The following is a 19,268-nucleotide window of genomic DNA, read 5'->3' as shown; positions in this document are numbered from 1 at the left end:
AGGCTCGAGTTCAGTGGTGAACATCTCTTCCCGTGAAGAATACAAGTCTGGCCACTAGGTGGCGAAGTTGTAAAGCCAAAAGACCCAAGGCAGACAGACTCAAGAGCCACAATCTCCAGAGTCAGTCTGAGATCACCCTTAAGCTCACTTTTTGACAGCTTTGAAGTTTGGAGGCAAAAGAAACTTCTTTCCCTTCTAAATAAATTCTTTTGCAACCAGGAGCTCATTGTTCAATGCAAATCTGGCATTTTCCTCCCCTGCATAAACTCCTTTGGTCTCCATCCATCTATCCACTAATCTCCATCCACCCGTCCATCCACCCATCCTTCCACCCATCCATCATCCATCTATCTATCTGTCCTTCCATATACCCACTAAATGTGTTATCAACACCCGTGTGTACCAGACTCTGAGCTCAGGACTGGGGATAAAAGCAGTGAACAGACAGACCCAGAATTCCCTCTCAATGCACTTACATCCTAATGGGGAAAGAGAGTCATCAAAGCAATAATCAGACAAATAAGTAGACAGTCACAAGCTGGGCTATGGTGGTCTGGGAAAGCCTCACATCACCCTCAGGGACATGACTCCTGATGAATGCACTAAGTGAAGTGGGATGTGGGCGGGCGTGGGGGTGGGAGGCTCCCAGGCAGAAAGAAGACAATATACAAGGTCCTGAAGATGAAAGGAGTATGGTGAGTTCAAAGCAGGCCTGCAGCTGGGGAAGAGCTGTGGGAGAGCAGGACAGAGACCGAGGCGGGGGCCGGGTCATGCAGAGGCGTGTTATCATGATGAGGGTTTTCTTCTCTGTGCAATGGGAGATCTTGGGACCGTGTCCATCCTCTGAACCTGCCACACGGCCTCGCCTCCTGCATGAACCTCACAGTGTGGCCATGTTGAACTTCCCATCAGGTGTTTCCCTGACTCGGGCCTTTGTATGTGCTGTTTTTCTTCCTTGGGTCTCTTTACTTCTCGTCCCTGGGGGCATGCACTTGAACTCACCTTTCAGCTCATCACTCAGATTCTATGCAGACTCACTCCTCAACCTGGTGGTGGGAGGAAGGCCGGGCTCGCAAACCCCACACTGGCCGTGGACTGGAGCTCAAAGAAGGAGTCCTCACTTGAGAGAGCAGCAAACTGGGACGGAGTGGGACAGGCAGGGGCGGAACGGGGTGTGAAGGGTGAATTTTGAGTCCGGCAGAGGAAGTGTGCTCAGGAAGAGGATCACTGAGCACCTGTCTAGAATGGGCCCTCGCGACTCTGGTTGTTTTGCCTGTAGTGCCAGGAGAGGCCCGTGCGGGGGGGCTACTTATCTGATGAATAAACAGAAGAAAAAGAAACGAGGATGACTATAACACAGGAAATTAAAAACACATCAAATAAGACCCCTCAAATGTGGAATCCTGTTGTTTTGATCACTTCAAGGGGTTCTGCAGAGGTATCTTTTTGAGATGAGCCTTTGTGCAGGCAGTGGAGTGTGGGTTTTCTCCCAAGCCAGGATCCATCACAGAGGTGCCTCTGGTGTACTGGGGGTGACCACAGACAGCCCCTCCATGTCTCCAGCTCTGCTCTTCTTGCTCACGGGCTGAGGATAATAATAAGCTACACGACAACTTACAGCAGAGGCTGTTACGAGGCTGAAACGGGTTTGGGGATGTAAGAGGGTTCTAGGGATGACTTTTCAAATTCAAAAATCAAAACTACACTTTCAAAAGAATTCCAGTTTGTTCCACTTTCTTTCATTTTGCTTTATTCTCCAGTAACTGAGAGGGTTCAGACTTAAGTGAAAAGTGAGGTTAGGGCTACAGTTAGGCAAGTGGCTGTACGGATCGGAGGGGGGAGTTGAGGTGTGCAGATCTGGGAGGAAGGGAGGGACAGAGGGCTGGGAAGAAAGACGAATAGATGTATTCATCCTCTGCCTTCTTCCAGAACGTGTTCTGGGCACCTAGACGGGAAGGATTAGAAAGGAAGCCATGGAAGGGGAGGAAAAGCTCTATGGCACTCCCCACACTCAATGATGCTCTGTGGTGCTCCTCTGTTGTCAAAGAGGGGACAAACCTGAGCGGGGCTGAGGCACAGCGGCGAGCTCGGGCATTATCCTCAGACAGACTCAGGTTTAGTTTCCAGAGCTTTCACTGCCTAGCCGTGGGATCTTCGGCCAGAAAATTTCATCTCTGTGGAACTCCACATGGGATGACACCCACCGCACAGGGTCATGTGAAAACCGAACCAAGTCACTTGGGTAGAGTGTTTCACACAGTGCGTATCATGATGATGACCATGGAACCCATCCTGGGTCTGGGCATCCAGTGTGTCCAATCCTGACCATGACCATGCCTGTGTCTAATAAATTATGGGTGCAGCCAGAGCATCCCGGCCTCTCCCACCTGCACCAGAGGTGGGGGTAAATACTATGGCACGTGAGGTGGAAAGCTCTGAAACTCACTGCACGTGAGAATCACCTGGGGAGCTTTGAACAGACCCTGGGGCCCGAGCAGCCCAGAGCAGTGACAGCAGAATCTCTGGGGGAGCGGGGGTTGTGGGGTGAGACCCTCATCTGTTCCTTTGAAAGTTCCTCACAGGCTCCCAATACAGAACCAAGTTGGAGAACCTGTGATCCAAAGAGCTCATCTTTTTAAAAACATTCTCCTTTCTCATCCAAAGCTGAGTGGGACCTGTCTCCAAATGAGCTGAGTTCCAGCCATCAGTCACGTGTGGTATCTGGCTTACAACATAGGGACTCCTTGGAGTTGTTTGGAAGTAGGGCAGGTAAAGCCCCAGACGCAAGGGTTAACTTATGCCATCAAGGAATGGGAAGGTGAGGAGATTCTCACAGCAAGCTTATTAAAGAGGAGACCAAATCGTATTTCCCCTGGACCCTGGAAGAACCCCTCTCTCCAAAAATGGTATGCACAATCATTTTCTGCAATTCAACCATCATTTCTGAGCACCTGCCATTATGCATCCAAGGCTATGCTCAATATTAGTGATACACAGTTGAATAAATCACAGTTAAGAAACTCTGAGGTGTGTATGGTGGGGAGTAGAGAAATGACAATGTATGAGTTAAGAATTGTAATCATGGTTATGGGAATCCAAGGAAATGCTGCCTAACTTAGTCTAAAGGGAATGGTTCCCTGAGATAGTGGTATTTCAACTGGGTTTTGAGGGATGAATAGGAGTAATCTGGGGAGACAAGATTTTTGGTCGATGCCATGCATGGGAAATAGCCAGCAGCAGCTGGTTAGTGGAGAGAGAAACAAGCTGAATCTTGAAGGGTCTAGAATATCAGGCTTAATTTGGACTTTATACTATAGGGGGGGAGGAGCTCCTGAAAGACAAGACATGGGATCATTCTTTTTTTCCTGAGGTTGATACAGTTTTGCCATGAATCAAAAGTAATCTAGGCATTAAAGCAATGGATGACGATAAAGCACTTAAAATGATTTAACCAGAGCTACGTAAAAGATACAAAGAAAATAGCATGAGGAAACATATAGTCCCATACCATTTATTTGAAGTTTGAAAACACACACACAAAATATAGGTGTGTTCTTTATAGCTACATGCTGTCTATAATAAAAGTATAACCTCCTGCCTGGAAATGATACCCAACAATTTCTGGATGGTGGTTCTCTCTAGGGAAGGAGGGAAGAGTTGAAATCAGCAAGAGATATACAAGATGCTTCAGTTATGCCCGTAACTGTTCTTCCTTGGTAAGAAGATCTGAAGCAAATGACAAAATGTTATGATGTGTTTAAACCAGGTGGTTAAAACCAGGGCATGCATTGTATTATTTTCCCTAGCTTTCTCTCCATTAAAAATATCCAGAGTAAAAATATTTTGAAAACAGAATCAGCAGTTCAATATTGTTCCCTCTGAAACCCCCATCCCCAATGAGTGTGCACTTCTTTGTGCCCATGTGTTTTCCAGCATAGGCGTCTCGTGGAGACCCGGAGCCAAAAATATTCTTCACAAAGAATCTTGGGACAATTAATTTCATGGGTTTTAGAAGTCGTTTAAAGACACTCGAGATAAAGGTTTCTCCTAAGCTTTGAAATTTGCTCCCTACTTTTCCCTTTTGTTAGAAATACTTCCATGGTAACGGTCATTGTCTTCAAAGCTCAGAGTCACACTTCGCGATTGGAATGTGGGACTGAAACTGTCTTCTGCCAAAAATGGATGAAAATGAGGAAGATTTCACAGAAAGAAAAGCCTTAGTGCATGTCATTAAAATAACATCATGGCAGCTTCTATCTACCATGTGTTCACTGTGTTTCAGGACATCTAGTTGCTCATTAAGTCTTCCCCAACCGTGTGCTATTTCTACATTACAGGTGAGGAACTGAGGCTCCTGGAGGCTAAGGGACTAGCCTGATTTCATATTAGAAATAAGTGGTAGAGTCCAGGCTCAAGCCTGCTCCACCTGCTCCAAAGTGGTAACATCCTTCACCAACGTCATGGCTTGTAAGACCTTTGTCATTTAGTTAGAATAAGGCCCTCTGAGTGACATGATGTTTTCCTACAGCTAAGAAAGACCCAATACCTGACCCTGTGCTGGGCATGCCAAGAGTCAAGTCACATCCAATACTGTATCTTTGCTTAGAGAATGCCTTGGATGGATTGGCCCGGAATGTCTGAGACAAGGATGGCACATGGATTTGGTTCTGAATTTTCCAGAGAAGTAACTTTCATATTGTTTGGGAAAACTCCCAATATTGAACATTTGGCAGCAAATTCAAATTGTTTTTGATCCCCGTTGCAAGCTGAATAGAACATATCTGGAGGCCAGGCCAGCTGCCCATTTGCAAACTCCGATTTTGGTGTTGAGGGACCCCAGAAGATTTTTAAGCAAGGAAATCCATGCTCTGTCTACTGTCAACTTCCCACAAAACACCGAAAAAAACCTGTTGACAAAGCACAGCTGAGTTTATTAGGCCTAGTGTAATAAGAGGGAAGAGCAGGGCAACAGAATCTTGGTGGTGTTCCAACATGGGAAAAAGAGGAGGGGATGTTTATGGTTTTAGGGTCTGGGCTGGGTGATTTTAAAGTGGATCATGCAAAGAAGAAAAGTGGATGAGGCTGGGCAGAGTTTAAAACCCAACAGGTGTGGACTGGGCGGGGGCGTACAGTGGGGATCTTGTGGTGAGCCTTGATGACCAAACGATTAGTCTTGATAAGTAAGCTCTTGCAGTTAGTTCCTAGACTTAGGGTCTAGAAGCACGGATTTCTTCCTTTGTGTTGTGTGTGTGTGGTGGTAAAATGTGTATAACATAACATTTACTATTTGAACCATTATTAAGTGTGGAGTCCAGTAGCCTCAAGTACATTCACATTGCTGTACGACCATCACCACCATCCATCCCCAGAACTTCTTCATCTTCCCGAATGGAAACTCTGCCCCTATTAAACTCTAGCTCCCCATTCTCCACTCCTCCAGCTCCTGGTAACCATATTTTACTTTCTGTCTCTGAATGCGACAATTCTAGAAGTGGAATTACACAATAATTGTCCTTTTGTGACTGGCTTATTTCACTTGGCGTCATGTCCTCAAGGTTCATCCATGTGGTAGCAGGTGTCAGAACTCCCTTCCTCTTTCAGGGGGAATAATATTCCACTGTATGAACATACCACATTTTCATTTATTTGTTCATCCATCAATGAACATGTGAGTTGTTTGTGCCTTTCGGCTGTTGTGAATAATGCTGCCATAAAGATATGTGTCCAAATACCTACGTCTACGAGCAGGGACTTCTTGAAGCAGGTGGCTAAGTTACTTGGTTGTTATTTTTTTTTTCTTGCTCTCCGTCTTGTTTGATATGGTATCAAGAAAATATGTGCAGTCCCAGAATTGTTTACCATGGGGACAGGGGATTATGTTGGTCCACTTTTCAAATCAGACTGTGCTTCGGGAAGAGGCATCTGGTTGCGGGAACGGATGTTGGTCTCTGGCACGGCGCTCCCACTGCACACCATTTTTAGAAGTGAGGGCTGACCCAGCTTCTCATCTCCTGTCCACAATTCAGCAAAAACTGTGCAGTCTCAAATTACCTAAAGGCCACCAAAAAGCAATAGTGGGAGCTTGAGTGTGGCTCACTTTGCTAGAAGCCCTGAGAGCAGGTACCAGGTCGCTGGGACTCACATGCCTCCCGTCGTCTCTCCCAGGCCCTGGCAAAGACTGACAGCCCCGAATGGGGGAGCAACCATGCCCAAAGCTGCCACATGGAGGCTCTTTTAAATGATTTCTGTTGGAAACTCAGGTTCCCTTGGCCCATAGCTCTCTCCAATCATTTGAAGTCATTCTGAATTTTCCGGAACACATCTGAAGCCTAAAGGCAGAACATTTTGGGCTAAGAAGCATCTTCAGATTTGAATGTTTAATTGAACTCATCTCTAAAATGAATGGGTTTGACCTTTTTCTTTTCCAAGACCCATACATGGGTCAGTAGGCACAATCTTTTACCCTGTCTGGAAGCAACTACTGAAGTTCTATCCCAGCAAAGCCTTCTCTAGCTCTTACTATCTGCACGTCAATAGTGTTTGCAGAGATGCTTCACTTAGTCTTCCAGCAGGTAGCCTACAATTTAGCTGGGCGGACAGGACAAACACTCCAGGAATAAAAAACAAGCTACAATATGGGCCGTAATCTGTCATGTTATTAAGACCACTATATTCCCTGTGGAACCCACACAACAGTTGCCTCGAGGTGAGTGGTTCTCAGCAAGGACATTTTGCAATGTCTAAAAACATTTTTGTTTGTCACAAATGGGAGGGGTTGGTGTTTCTGGCTTCTCGTGGGTAAAGCTGCTACATACCCTAGGATGCATAGGATGGGCCCCCACAACAAAGAATTATCTGGCCCAAAATGTCAGTAGTGCCAAGGTGGAGAAATCCCACACTAGCCCTTTCCCTATGCCTTCATATACAGATGTAATTCAAGTCGCTGACATCTGAGAGCTTTCTATATTCCAGGTGCTAGAATCCTATTTAGTTCTAACCACAACCCCCTGGGGTTGCTACCATCATCAACCTTAATTTACAGATAAAGAAACTGAACTTTAAATCAATTGCCCCAATTCCCCCCGCTAGAAAATGGTAGAGCTGAGATTTGCACAAAGAATCCAAGACGATCTGCATCGTTCCCACTTAGTTGTATGAAAGATAAGATTTGGGCTATCTATGCCAGTTGATTGTCCCAGAAAACCTTTGCTTGGGAAAGATGAGACTGTAAACTAATGAATAACTTCATTATTTGCTTCAGGAAGTTTCTGCAGATCGAGTTGTGAAAGACAGCACTGCATTGCTCGCCAGCCCACAGTCTACCAACCAAGCCTCACATTATTGCTCTAACCTTGTGTCCATAACACCTAAGCTATGGTATCATCAACTTTCTCCAATTCAAGTCAGCCCCTGCCTTTGAAAAATGCCTTAGACCACTTGAGCCCAGGCTCTGGAGTCCTACAGTGAGGGTACTGCCGATTTCCCTCTGGGATGAGACTAAGGCTCTGACAGTGAATTCTCATAAATTTAGCTTTGCCTTATTGACAAGTTGCTCAGTGGTATTTTGGGGAGCTCAACAGCATCCAAGTTGTCTAAGCCTAAAGCCCTACACTTTTGCCATTTGCGGCACTGTTTGCCAGTAGAATTTTGAGTTTAGCCTAAAGGAGATCACGCTATCCATATTACCCTGTGATTGGCTTTTTTAAAAAAAATTAACATACTTTAAGCATCTTTCATTGTCAGTTTGATAGAGAACCACCTCATTTTCCCCCCAATGGTTACATAATATTCAATGGAATTGATATATGAATCTTTATCTTTTTAGCCAGTTCTTTATAGATAGAAATTAAGGTTATTTTCATTTCCTTCACTACAAATAATATTATAGTACAACCTAACTTTGTGCTCATGTTTGAGTATTTCTGTAAAATGTAAATTTTAAATTTGAATAGAAATTTACAAATTGTCCTCCAAATTGTCTGTACCAGTTTAGCAGTGGGGGGTGAGAATGTTTCCCCACATTCTTCCCAGTCCTTGACAAATTGGAGGCACAGCCCCAGCTTGGCTCCAGTAAGTGTTGCCATGTGGGAATTTATGCCTGGTGGCAAAAAAAAAAAAAAAAAAAAAAAAATCTTCTGATTTTTCAAAAAGAAGCTGAAATTCAAACACTTTAAGTAAAATCTCCCAATTTGTTAATGTTGTCAATTAATTCCATTTTTAAATAAACAGTCTCTGCCGGCCAGTTTCAGCCTTCCTGCCACCAGTTTGCAAGCTCTGGGGGAGTTGATCTTAAAGGTCACCTTTCTCCTCTGACCACACAGAGGCCGAGGCACCCCAAGGCAGTGAATTAGATGCCCGAGTAGACAGGATGGAATCATTGTTTACCTAGGAGACATATTTACAGCCACTCCAGGGTAGGATTTGTGTTCCTCGGGTGAGCTTGTTTGTCATAACTAATGTCATATTCTAGAGTGTTCATTCATGTCCTGGCCTGCACCTGCTAGAGAAATTGAGAGTAGGCAGCCCAAGTAGAAGGAGGCCATCACCTAGAGCCACTGAGTGTCCTGCAGAAGCATGTAAGACCCCATTAAGAGTAGGATAAAGAAGGAGGTCATTAGGAGGTTGTATTTTAGGGGACCCAGGGCTCCCCTTTGAACCTCCACCTCCAGATGTCTTAGCAGCATCTGAAAATGTCAACACCTCCTGAACTGAACTCATCTTAATTTCTCCTGTGTGTCTTAGTGAATGTCACCCTCATTCAAGCAGAGTGAAAAGACCACTCCTGAACTTTGATCTGTACATGGGAAGTTTAGCAACACTGTTTCCTGTTACCAGCCCCAATGTGGAAAACAGAAAATGCACCTAATGAACTTGATAATGATCTAGCCAGTGAGGCTCCTGGTAGTGTGTCAAAGGGGCTGCCTGACTTCCTCTAGCTGCCTGTAGTGAAATGTGAGAGAGAGATGAATTAAGGAACAGAATACTCAATTTTTGAGTGTATTTTTGGAGAATATATGCAAATATATAGGGATCAGGACAGTCTTTCCAGCCAGCAAAGGATTCTTAAGGAAATGAAAGACTTCAGGAAAAAGATAAAATCCAGGGCACCCTCAGGAAAATGCGGTCTCAAGGTAAAGATGAAGCTAAGGGCATGATGGTAAAACCCCTTGTTAGGATCCCCCCAGAATCTGAGGTGGTGCCTTACAGACCTTTATGAACAGATGAATATCCTCATAAGGATCTTACAGACATGACTTGCAAGCCCTCTTTGTTATATCATAGAACAATAGAATTTATAAGAATTTTAAGGGAATTATCCTTTTTTGCCTCACAGAAAGTCCAAAATAGGAAAAAGGTCTCTCTAGAAGACATTTGTGGGTGTGTCTTCTATCTAATAGAGGGTTGCAAGTTGGTACCCAGGAAACCCACCAAGTTTTTAGAGGAATTGCATCATCTTGAAATGAAAGGAACAGAGAGAATGCCCAAGAAAAAAAGAGATCTTTGGTTACCCAGTCTTTTTTTGAGTCAGAAGAAGGCTGCAAACATGAGCCTTATCTTGTGGAAAGGGAAGGAAGGCAAGTCAGCAGAACCAAGAACCCAGCAGTCAAATTCAAGACTCATGGAGAACATCTCCCAAGTTGTTGCACCAAGCCTTATCCTATATCTGTCCCACCATTGTGTGTGGCCACCTGGGGGGCAGGTAGTTTGCCTCTGTAGATCACGGATCTTTAGATTGAGAAGAACCATGCATGATGATGCTCACTTGCACCCAGACCTGATCTAGTTGATAAGATCTCGGACCTTGAGCCTGAGACTGACACTGAAATGTGGTCAAGCTTCTGGGGGAAGGGGGCCTTGGGAGGTATGTAAATGAAGGAGGTATGTAAATACTTTGCGCTTAAAGGGCAGGCTACGGTGGCTTAAAAACGTCTTCAAATTCTTTTCTACTCTTCCCATTGTGAAGTCAAGTCTATGGCCTTTCTCCTTGAAATTGGGAGGCTTCTGCAACCATTTAATGGTGGAAATAACACTATGTGACTTCTGAGCCTGAGTGATAAATGGCAATGCGACTTCCCACCTTAGGAGCTGGGACACCCACTCTTTGAAAAGCAGTCCAAGTGCCCTGAGGCCAACATGCTAGTAGAAAGCCCAAACTAGCCCACACAGAGAGACCGCCACAGAGAGGGACCACAGGGGGAGGTTCTGGGAATACATGAAGAGAGAGAGAGATTCCTGGTCAGCTCTCAGCTGCCTTAGACCACCACATGTCCAGCTTATGGATCTAATTGCAACCATATGGGAGATCCTGAGCCAGAACTCTTTGTCCAAGTCTCTTACTGAATTCTTGACCCATAGAAACCAGGTGAGGTAATACAATGGTCGTTAGATTAAGTCACTAACGTCTGGGCTATGGCTACATAGCAATAGATGTGTAGGACACCTGCTTTATAAATAAGGCTTTGCCTGGAAATTGCTTTTCACTAGTTAAGAGAGTGACATTTGCAGAATCAAATCAGGGTAGCCCTAAGAGTTAAAGATTTTATTCAAGAGCAAAGAGAAATATTTCCTCTTTCTGTAAACAAGATGCTGTCGGGTTTAGTTTTGGTGAACTGCGTGGGAGATGAGCAGAAGGCCTGGCTTGTGTTTCCATATGGTACATTCCAGATGACTTCTCTGTTATCTGATGCCTTGAGGCCATACCTCAACATTTGCCTTTCTTTATCCGGTTCACCTTTGACTCAAACATTTCTTCTTCCTGCCTAAAGCATGAGAGTGCTTGCAATTCAAAGCTAGGTTAGAGCAAAAGAAAAACCAATAATTCAAAGAAAGAAATAAGAATTAGTCAATATTAAATATTTCTGCTGTAGGATTAAATGTTTTGGCAGGATATTATTAGAAAGAATGTAATGTTGATAATGGATTTTTTTTCATGAGCCTTATTTGGGCCCCACCTTAACTTCTTATGTGAGCTTAGGACTTGAAAAATTAATGCCAGTGGTCCTGAAGTCAGTACTACACTATATTAACATATAACTTGAATTTAAATTAAAAAAATAATGCCGGTGGTGATTTCTGTTAATGGGATTATGAGTAATTTTTTCTTTTTTATCGTTTGCTTATCTCTATGTTTTCATACTTTTTACAATAAGACATATTAGTTATAAACACATGCACACACACATTGTGACCTTGGAATTGGTATGGCTTTGTTAAATAACACACTAGAAATAGCGTATGAAGGAAAAGACTGATCAACTCTTTAGTATTGAAACTGACATCTGTTGTTCAAAAACTTCAATAGAGTGAAAATGGAAGCCACAGTAGAGATGAACATATAAATAACAAAGGGTTGACATTCAGAAAATATGAAGAATGCTCACAAATCAATAATGAAAGGACAAAACATCCAATTGAAAAATAAGCAAGAGACATGAACAGATATTTCATTAAAAAGGAAGATCAAATGGCCAAGAGGCATTTAAAGGGGCACTCACGTTCATCAATATTCAGAGAAATGCAAATTAATTTATCAACGATATGCTATTTCCACAGTATTGGACTGAAAAAGTGTTTGTTTCCAACACCTAGTGCTGGTAACAGTATGTAGGCACAGGTGGTCTTTCCAAACGCTAATGGGAGGAAAACTGGTTCAACCACTTTGGAAAACATTTTGACACCTGGGAGGAAAGTTGACAAGGCTCCCCGCTCATATGCTGGATGTTTTCCATTTGCCTTTCCAGACCTGTTCTCCATGCTCCACACCGTTCTGTGCCTGGCCCATGTGGAGTGCATCACGAACCACCTTCTTGATTCCAGTTGAGTTGGAGCAATGGCAGACTCCAGCAGTGATCTGAAGGTGGAATGAGAATGAGGGTAGGACACTTACTACACCCCCTATCTTCCCTGTGTTGGACATGGTCTGGAAGCCGCTGCGTTCTTTTACTGAAGACCACACTTCTGCCCAGAAGGACTCTTCCGCAGTTCTTACTCCAGTCTGGGAAACTGCTTCTTCCCTGTTTCCTTCGGGTCTGGGGGTGCCGGCAACTCCCTTTCACCTTTCTTTGTCACCCTGGATTGGTTCTCTCACCTTTGCCCCCACGCTGGGGAATATATATCCTCACTAACCCAGCCTGAACAACCCCCCCTTAAGTATGTCATCCACCTCCCATTACGACCCTGACTAAAATTGCATCTGACCTAAGAATTCCACTTCTTGGCATAGACCCTGGAGCAACACAGTCCAGTAGAAATCTAAAGCAAGCCACAGACATGAGCCATATCTGTAATTGAATATTTTCTAGTAGCAATCTTTAAAAGTAAAGAGAAGCTGGCAAAATTAATTTTTAGCAATATTGAACCAAATATATCCAAAACATTGTCATTTCCACATGTAATGCCCACAAAAGTTACTAATGAGATATTTTACATTCTTTGAACCAAATCTTCAAGATGGGATGTGCATCTTCTATGCTCCCAGCACATCTCATTTTGGGCCAGCCATGTTTCAAGTGCACGAGAGCTACCTGTGCCTAATGACCACTGCGCTGGACATCACGGGCTTAGAGAAACTCTTGCATGGGGTCCCAGGAGAGAACCCAAACTTCCCAGCTGAAGAGCATGTTGCTTACATGCACATAGAAAGAGATTGTCTCCTATTGGTCCCAAGTAGTTCTCATCCATCTTCCCCAAACCAAATACTGCCTGAAGGCAGTGAAATTGTAAGCAGCACTCCGCTGAAAGAGCTGGAGAAGGGCCCTGGTTACCGCTTGTTGGGAGAGGGTGGGAGGAGGGAACTGGCCATGTGGGCCACGCCTCCTCCCCCACTTTGCCCCACAGCATCTCCTGGCCAAACCCCTCCTTCCTAATGATAAGAAGTCTGAGTTCCCTAGTACCTTCTGTGCTTTGCAAACTCCCCAGCCTCCATGGTTGATTGATACCAAAGGTGTTTCCCTGACACCACAAAGAGGAACATCAGAAGGAACGTTCAGGCCCCAGTGGAAGGTGAGCTCTTATCCTTCCCTTTCATGAATTCTCACTCAGCTTCTTGTGCGTGTGTCTTTAGCATATGTAGTGGCCTTTACTTTGCTCAGAAGTAAGGAAATGAACCTCTGTTCCATGCAGTCTAGTCCAGGTCTAGCCCACTCCCCTCTCTTGGAGTTCGAAAGATCCACTTGGAATAAAAGTAGGTGAAAAATAAGGCAACAACAAAAAGAACCAATTTTAAAGAGAGAAAAAGACATCTTTCTGAGCTTTGTTTTGGGTTAGGATTATAGCCACAGGAAATGATAATTGAGTAGATACTAATGTGCAAATCGCTGTCCAAATAATTCTGGCTGACAATGATATGCAATTATAATTTTTGAAGAAGAAAAACATTTAGAGAGACACCAGGTTAATAGGGTGCGAATTCCGTAAGGCAAGCGTTTTGGAGTGCTTGATGGGAAATCTGCCACATTGGAGGCTACATTCTTTTAGGCAAAAATCCCATAGACAACTTGCAGGTTAAAGGGAAAGTGTTTTGTAAACTGTAAAGGACGGTGCTCTTGTAAGAGATTAGCTTCATTATCAGATAAGAAGTGGCAAGTTTGGGGGAGAGAAATTCCACTTCTCTGTATGCAACTGTCCTTAGCTCTCTGAAAGTAGAGGGCTCCTACGAAAACTTTCATAAGCTAGGATGGCATAAAACGCAGAAGCAATTACCATTAATTAATATGGAAAAAATTTGAGCATTCCCAGACCCCCCCCCCAAAAAAAACCTCTTGTAGGCTTTTCTGGTACCTTCGGACACCTCTTGCTAACAGACGCACAAAGTAATCGAGATAAAGCCCACACACAGCTCAGAGCTATGGCGGCCTGGTGCCGGGATGCGGAGTGCGGCTTCCGGGAAGCAGCCCGCTGGGGCTGCTCTTGCCGCCTTTGTAAAGGCTCGATGCAAACCTCACCCTGAACACTAGAACACTATTTTTGCTTTCCCCCTTTTCTGATAAAAGCAAAATCCTCTTTGGATTTCTTTTCTAGTGAAAACAGGTACTAATGTAGGTCTTTCCTAAAAGCGAAGAGGCCCAATGGGAGCTTTCACAAAGCAGGGTCCCTGTATTCCACTCCCTACCTTTCTCCTCTTACACCAGCTCTTCCAGGGAAGAAAAGGGGACCAGTTGGACTGGTCGGGGACCAAGACCTCTCCTGGGGCTACCCTTGGCCGGTGGAGGGATCTGGGCCACAGCGTTAGAAAAGCTGTTTTCGTTTTCTGCCCCACCCCAGTCAAGGTCTCCCAGTTAAACTTGAATTTCAGAACAACAATGAAGTTTTTTTAGCATACGTATATCCAAAATATTGCATGGGAAATACTTATACTAAAAATCTGTTATTTGTCTGAACTTCAAATTTAAGTGGATTTCTTATATTTTTTACTTGCTAAACCCGGCAACAACTATGGTCTGCCTCTCCCCAGAAGCAGTTAGTATAACGTCTAAGAACAAGGATTCTGAAGCCAGACAGACCCAGGTTTGAAGCCCTGCTCTGTCACTTGTTAGCTGTGAGATCTTGAGGATATACATCACCTAAGTTCAGTTCCATTTCTTCACCTAAAAAACAAGGATGACTGGTACCACTTTACAGGGTTGTTGTAGGGGCTGAGTAAATTGATGTGTGTAAGGCACACAGGACAGTGCCTGGTGTGTAGTAAGTGTTAAATCACATTTGTATGAAGAGGCCTATATGACATGGCAGGAAACATTGGTTCATTCAATGGCAATCATTTGCTGCATGTCTTGTGCTCCAAATCGTAGGTATAGTAGCTCAACGTATGTAAACCCAGGGGCTTCTTCACATGGAATCCAAAACGTATGCCCTTTTCCCCAATGGAGTCCTTCAACCAATGGATCTCTCAACTCTTCTTTGTGAGACAGGGACACCAAAATGCTCTGGGAGTAACATTCACAAATCTTCTTATAAACAATGATAAAAAGCAGCAGAGAAGTTTCTATCCAGAAATATCTTTGGCCCTTTTACCTTTTGCTAGAAAAAGAAATAGCACAGGAAACGTGGGGAAACAGCTGGGTGGATGTATCACTAGTCTTAGCGAAGTATAAAGGAAGGAACCCAGGGATGAGAATTTTACTATTTTGTTAATTTCTATTACTATAGAAGCTATTAAAAGGGTGCCTGGGTGGCTCAGTGGGTTAAGCGCCCTACTCTTGGTTTCAGCTCAGGTCATGATCTCAGGGTTCTGAGATTGAGCCCAGCGTCCAGCTCAGCACTGGGTGTGGAGTCTGCTTAAGATTCTCTCTCCCACCGCCAAAAAAAAAAAAAAAAAAAAAGATTCTCTCTCCCTCTGACCCTCCCCAGCCTCACTCTCCCTCTCTAAAAAAAAAAAAAGAAAGAAAGAAAGAAAGAAAAAAAAGGAGCTATTAAAGTGTGTAGAAGGAGTCACATCAAACTAGTAGTGGCCATTGCATCTCTAATAGAGCTGGGATGAGGCCATTGCTTTTGCTGTTCCCTTTGGGGTTTTTTTTCTTTACAAATACTGCCCTGGCCTCACAGAGTGTCTCACTCACAATCCTTTCTCTCCATCCTTAGTACAACGTGGTTATGAAAACCACATGGCTGCATCCAAACCAGCATCCTCCCCCAGCACCCCTTGTGGATTAAATGGCATAACGGATGTGAAAGCACTTTGAAAATTGCAAAGCAGTTTACAAATGTGAGTTGCTAGTATTATCACTTAGAGGGAGATTCTACTGCCTGCAGAGAGCAGAGCAGGGTTGGGCTGGGGAGAAAGGCCTAAGGACCCAGAGAAGCTTCCTTTGGCAGGCTTATTGGATCTGGATGGGAAAGAAGATGTTTTTCTGGGTTGTTAGCTCATAAATAGCTGACTTCCCCACTGATTAAATAAACAACTTCCTAAATAGCATTTCAATGAGAATTACAATGTGTTCCAAGCCTCACACTGAATGCAAATGAAATAGGCAGGACTGAGACACCTTATTGACCAGAGGGAAGGTTAAGGGATAGTCCTATTTATTGCCCCTCCTTTTCCCCATTAGCCGGCACCTTCTCCAGGCCTGGGCCCTTATTGGACTGAGGCAATCTTCCTCATCGCAGTGATTGGTAAAGCTTCCCCCCATATCCCCAACCCCTGCAACAGTGGCTGTTTCAGGCTGGGCAAGTGATCCAAGTTGGTCCAATCGGAGTGAAGCCTGGTATTTTTGTTTAATAACTGTCAGGGAGAAGAAAAAGTCCCTCTTCTTTTGTGGACAGTTTGGGTTGTGCATGTGAAATCTGGAACACTAGCTATTTTGCACTATATTCTCTCTGTCTCTCTCTCTTTTTTAAAGAATATCAATTAATGGAAGGACACAAATAAAAAGGTGTCATTTTTCAAAGATGCTCTAAGCCTCTCTTCCTGCTAGCTATCTTTGCAAGAGGATTTGGGCAGATGGCATAATTTCTCTGTAACCTACCTTTATTAAAGCGCAGTCCAGTCCATTTTAAAACTCCAATATGATGCCCAATTCAAAATGACCAGATCTGTGATGTAAGAAGCTTCAGATGAGGATGGGCACATAGTCTGTTCTTTGACTTGTCCCCTCTCTCCACGTGGAGCCAAGGAGTGGGCAGGTGGTCTGCCTCTGGGACACCTCATTCTTTGGACCTAACGTTTCTGGGACTGGCATGTGGACAGGGATGATAGAAGAGGGAAGGTAAGTTCGTATTCCACAACTTCTCCCCATGACCAGGATTAAGGAGGCCACCCTGATCCCATTAGTTGGTCTGTTTTCCTGTGTCTGCTACTGGGGTCTTCTGTTAACGTGCTGGGGTCTTATGTGTATGGTGAGTATTATTTTCTTGGCAGGGTTTTGTGTACCCCAGCCTCCAGCTCTGACGAATTAAAGAATCACAAGCAAGTAATTATAGTGCAGCCACTGCAGAAAACAGTATGGAGGGTCCTCAAAAAATTAAAAACAGAGCTACCCTATGATCCAGCAAATCCACTTTGGGTATATATCCAAAGGAAATGAAATCAAGGTCTCAAGGAGATATTTGCACGTTCATTGCAACATTATTCACAGTAGTGAAGACCTTGTAATCAAAGAAAAACAAAACCATCCACAATTAGATACTATTTCACACCCAGGGAGGTGTGAGGTAGAAACTTCACATCAATATTTTTTTTTTCTCAAATGGCTAGCCAGATGCCCTAACACTATTGAAGATTTTCACCCTAGTGAAATGGTCCCTTTGTCACACGGCGTCTTATTTTATCTCTTTTCACGGGAGGGCTGCCCCTTCCAAGGTACAGAAGAGAGAAAAGTGGGTCTGGGGTGGAGGGATCCATATTTGCAAATGTGCAGCCTCCAGTGTGATCAAGGGCCCCATCTGTTTTGGGAAGAGCTGAAGCTTCTGTGAGGCAACAGTGGAGGGAACACGGGGCAGGACCTGGGACCAGGCCAGGGTGAAACCCAGGAGCGTGGGGTGGGGCCACCTGCCGGATTCTTGAAGGCCAGGCTATGGCTTCCAGGCTTTATCCCTTAGGAAGGTCCTGAAAGGTCTTCGGACCCCGGGGAGAGACCGATTCCCAGCATCAGGGGTGGGGGGGCTGCTGAAGAATTGCCAAAGGAGATAGTCGGTTTGAAACGGCACCCAATACAGGACTTTTCTTGTCCAGTAAGACCTTTCTTGCTCTTTCCTCCCGCTAGGTCCCATCCTGGAGGCGCAAGGCCTAGCTTGGCAAAACTGGGGAGGGATAGAAGCATACAGCCGACAAGATGAAAGAAACGTGTCCTTTTATACCCACTGCAGGTGGCAGGCCTGCGAGAGAAGAGGAAGAAATTACGATTACCACACCAGACCAGCCATTTTAATTACTGTAACGAGATTGTTTGGGCAAGCAGATGGGATTTAAGGAATTTTGTGATCGAAGAATGACCAGATTGAGTCTTGGAGTCTGTCCTAAATTTCCTCCGGGGACAGGGAGAGAACTTGCCCTAAATGTAAAGGGACAGCAGTGATCAAACTCACTTTGCATTCTGCTCGTATCCTCCAAATCAAGCTTGTTTAACAAATTGGTGGCGATTAGTGACAGTGACCACGTGTCTACTATGGTGAGACACCACCACGTGATCTGCATTCGTGATCTCACTTAATCCTCAGCGTACCCGGTGAAATGGGCATTTGGATCCTCCTTTTGCAGATAAGCGTTCAGAGGTTCAGAGAAGTTAAGTACCATGCCCTGCTGGCATTTGCCGGATTGGGGATTTAAATTCAGATCATATTGACGGTGCTTTTGACATTGTCCTTCTATCGAATCAGCCCTGCCCCACCGCAGTGGTACAAAAAGGATTAACACCCACACGCTCTCAGGGTTTCATCTTCCCTTGCCCCTAAAGAGCACAGTGGCTTTGCTTCGCGGTTTAACTTCTATCCTACGCATTTGGGGCAGGACAAAGAAAACAGAACCTGGATGGGGAGGAGGGGGGGCAAGAGAGACAAAGCACAGAATGGAAAGGTATGGAAGGAGGTGCTTTTTGGAGACACTGAGAGCTGGAAACCAGGGAGCAGGCTGTGGAACATGGGAGTAGAGACTTTGGGAGGTATCACTACACCGAACGAACGCAAGGAAGGACTTGGGTCGTACGGACAGTCCTTTTGGTCACTAGACGATGTTTGCAGGACTGAGAACCCACGTGGAGACAGGACACTTGGGTCAGAGCTTCACTAACATTCCCTCAGCAAGAAGTAGGCCCGCATGGGCAAATGATCACGTCCCTTCACAGCTGAAGAGGACTTGGCACTTGGCTACAGGGCTTTCCTTTATTCCTCACACAAGCCTGGAAGATAAATCACCTTCTACTCATTTTGTTGGAATTAATCCTGCCTTATTAAAGAGACTCCCTAGAAAATGAGACAGCACCCAAGAGTAAGAAATTGTTCTCCCTAAGGAATGGGGGGGGGCGGGATAAAACCACTGGTGTCTTTTCTGCAGAGTCCTGGGGGAGTTTTTCCTGCAGAATAATGTTGAGAATAACTCGGCTACTGACTGGGCCGTGCTTGGTGTGGTAAGTGCATTATCTCCTTCAGCTGGCCCTGAAACTTTCCCAGGGAGATACTGCTCATTTTCCCTCCTGACAGCTGAGAAATGTGAGACTCCAAGGCGGTAAGTGTATTCGATTCCTGGGGCTGCCGTAACAAAGTACCACAAGTAGGGTGACTTTAAGTACAGAGATGTATTGTCTTGTGCTTCTGGAGTCTGAAAGTCTGAAATGGAG

This window comes from Eumetopias jubatus, unplaced genomic scaffold, assembly GCF_037043125.1.
Source record: "Eumetopias jubatus isolate StellerSeaLion01/CBP00866 unplaced genomic scaffold, mEumJub1_p1.0 scaffold_5, whole genome shotgun sequence".
Lineage (NCBI taxonomy): Eukaryota > Metazoa > Chordata > Mammalia > Carnivora > Otariidae > Eumetopias > Eumetopias jubatus.
This window is presented reverse-complemented; position numbering follows the sequence as displayed.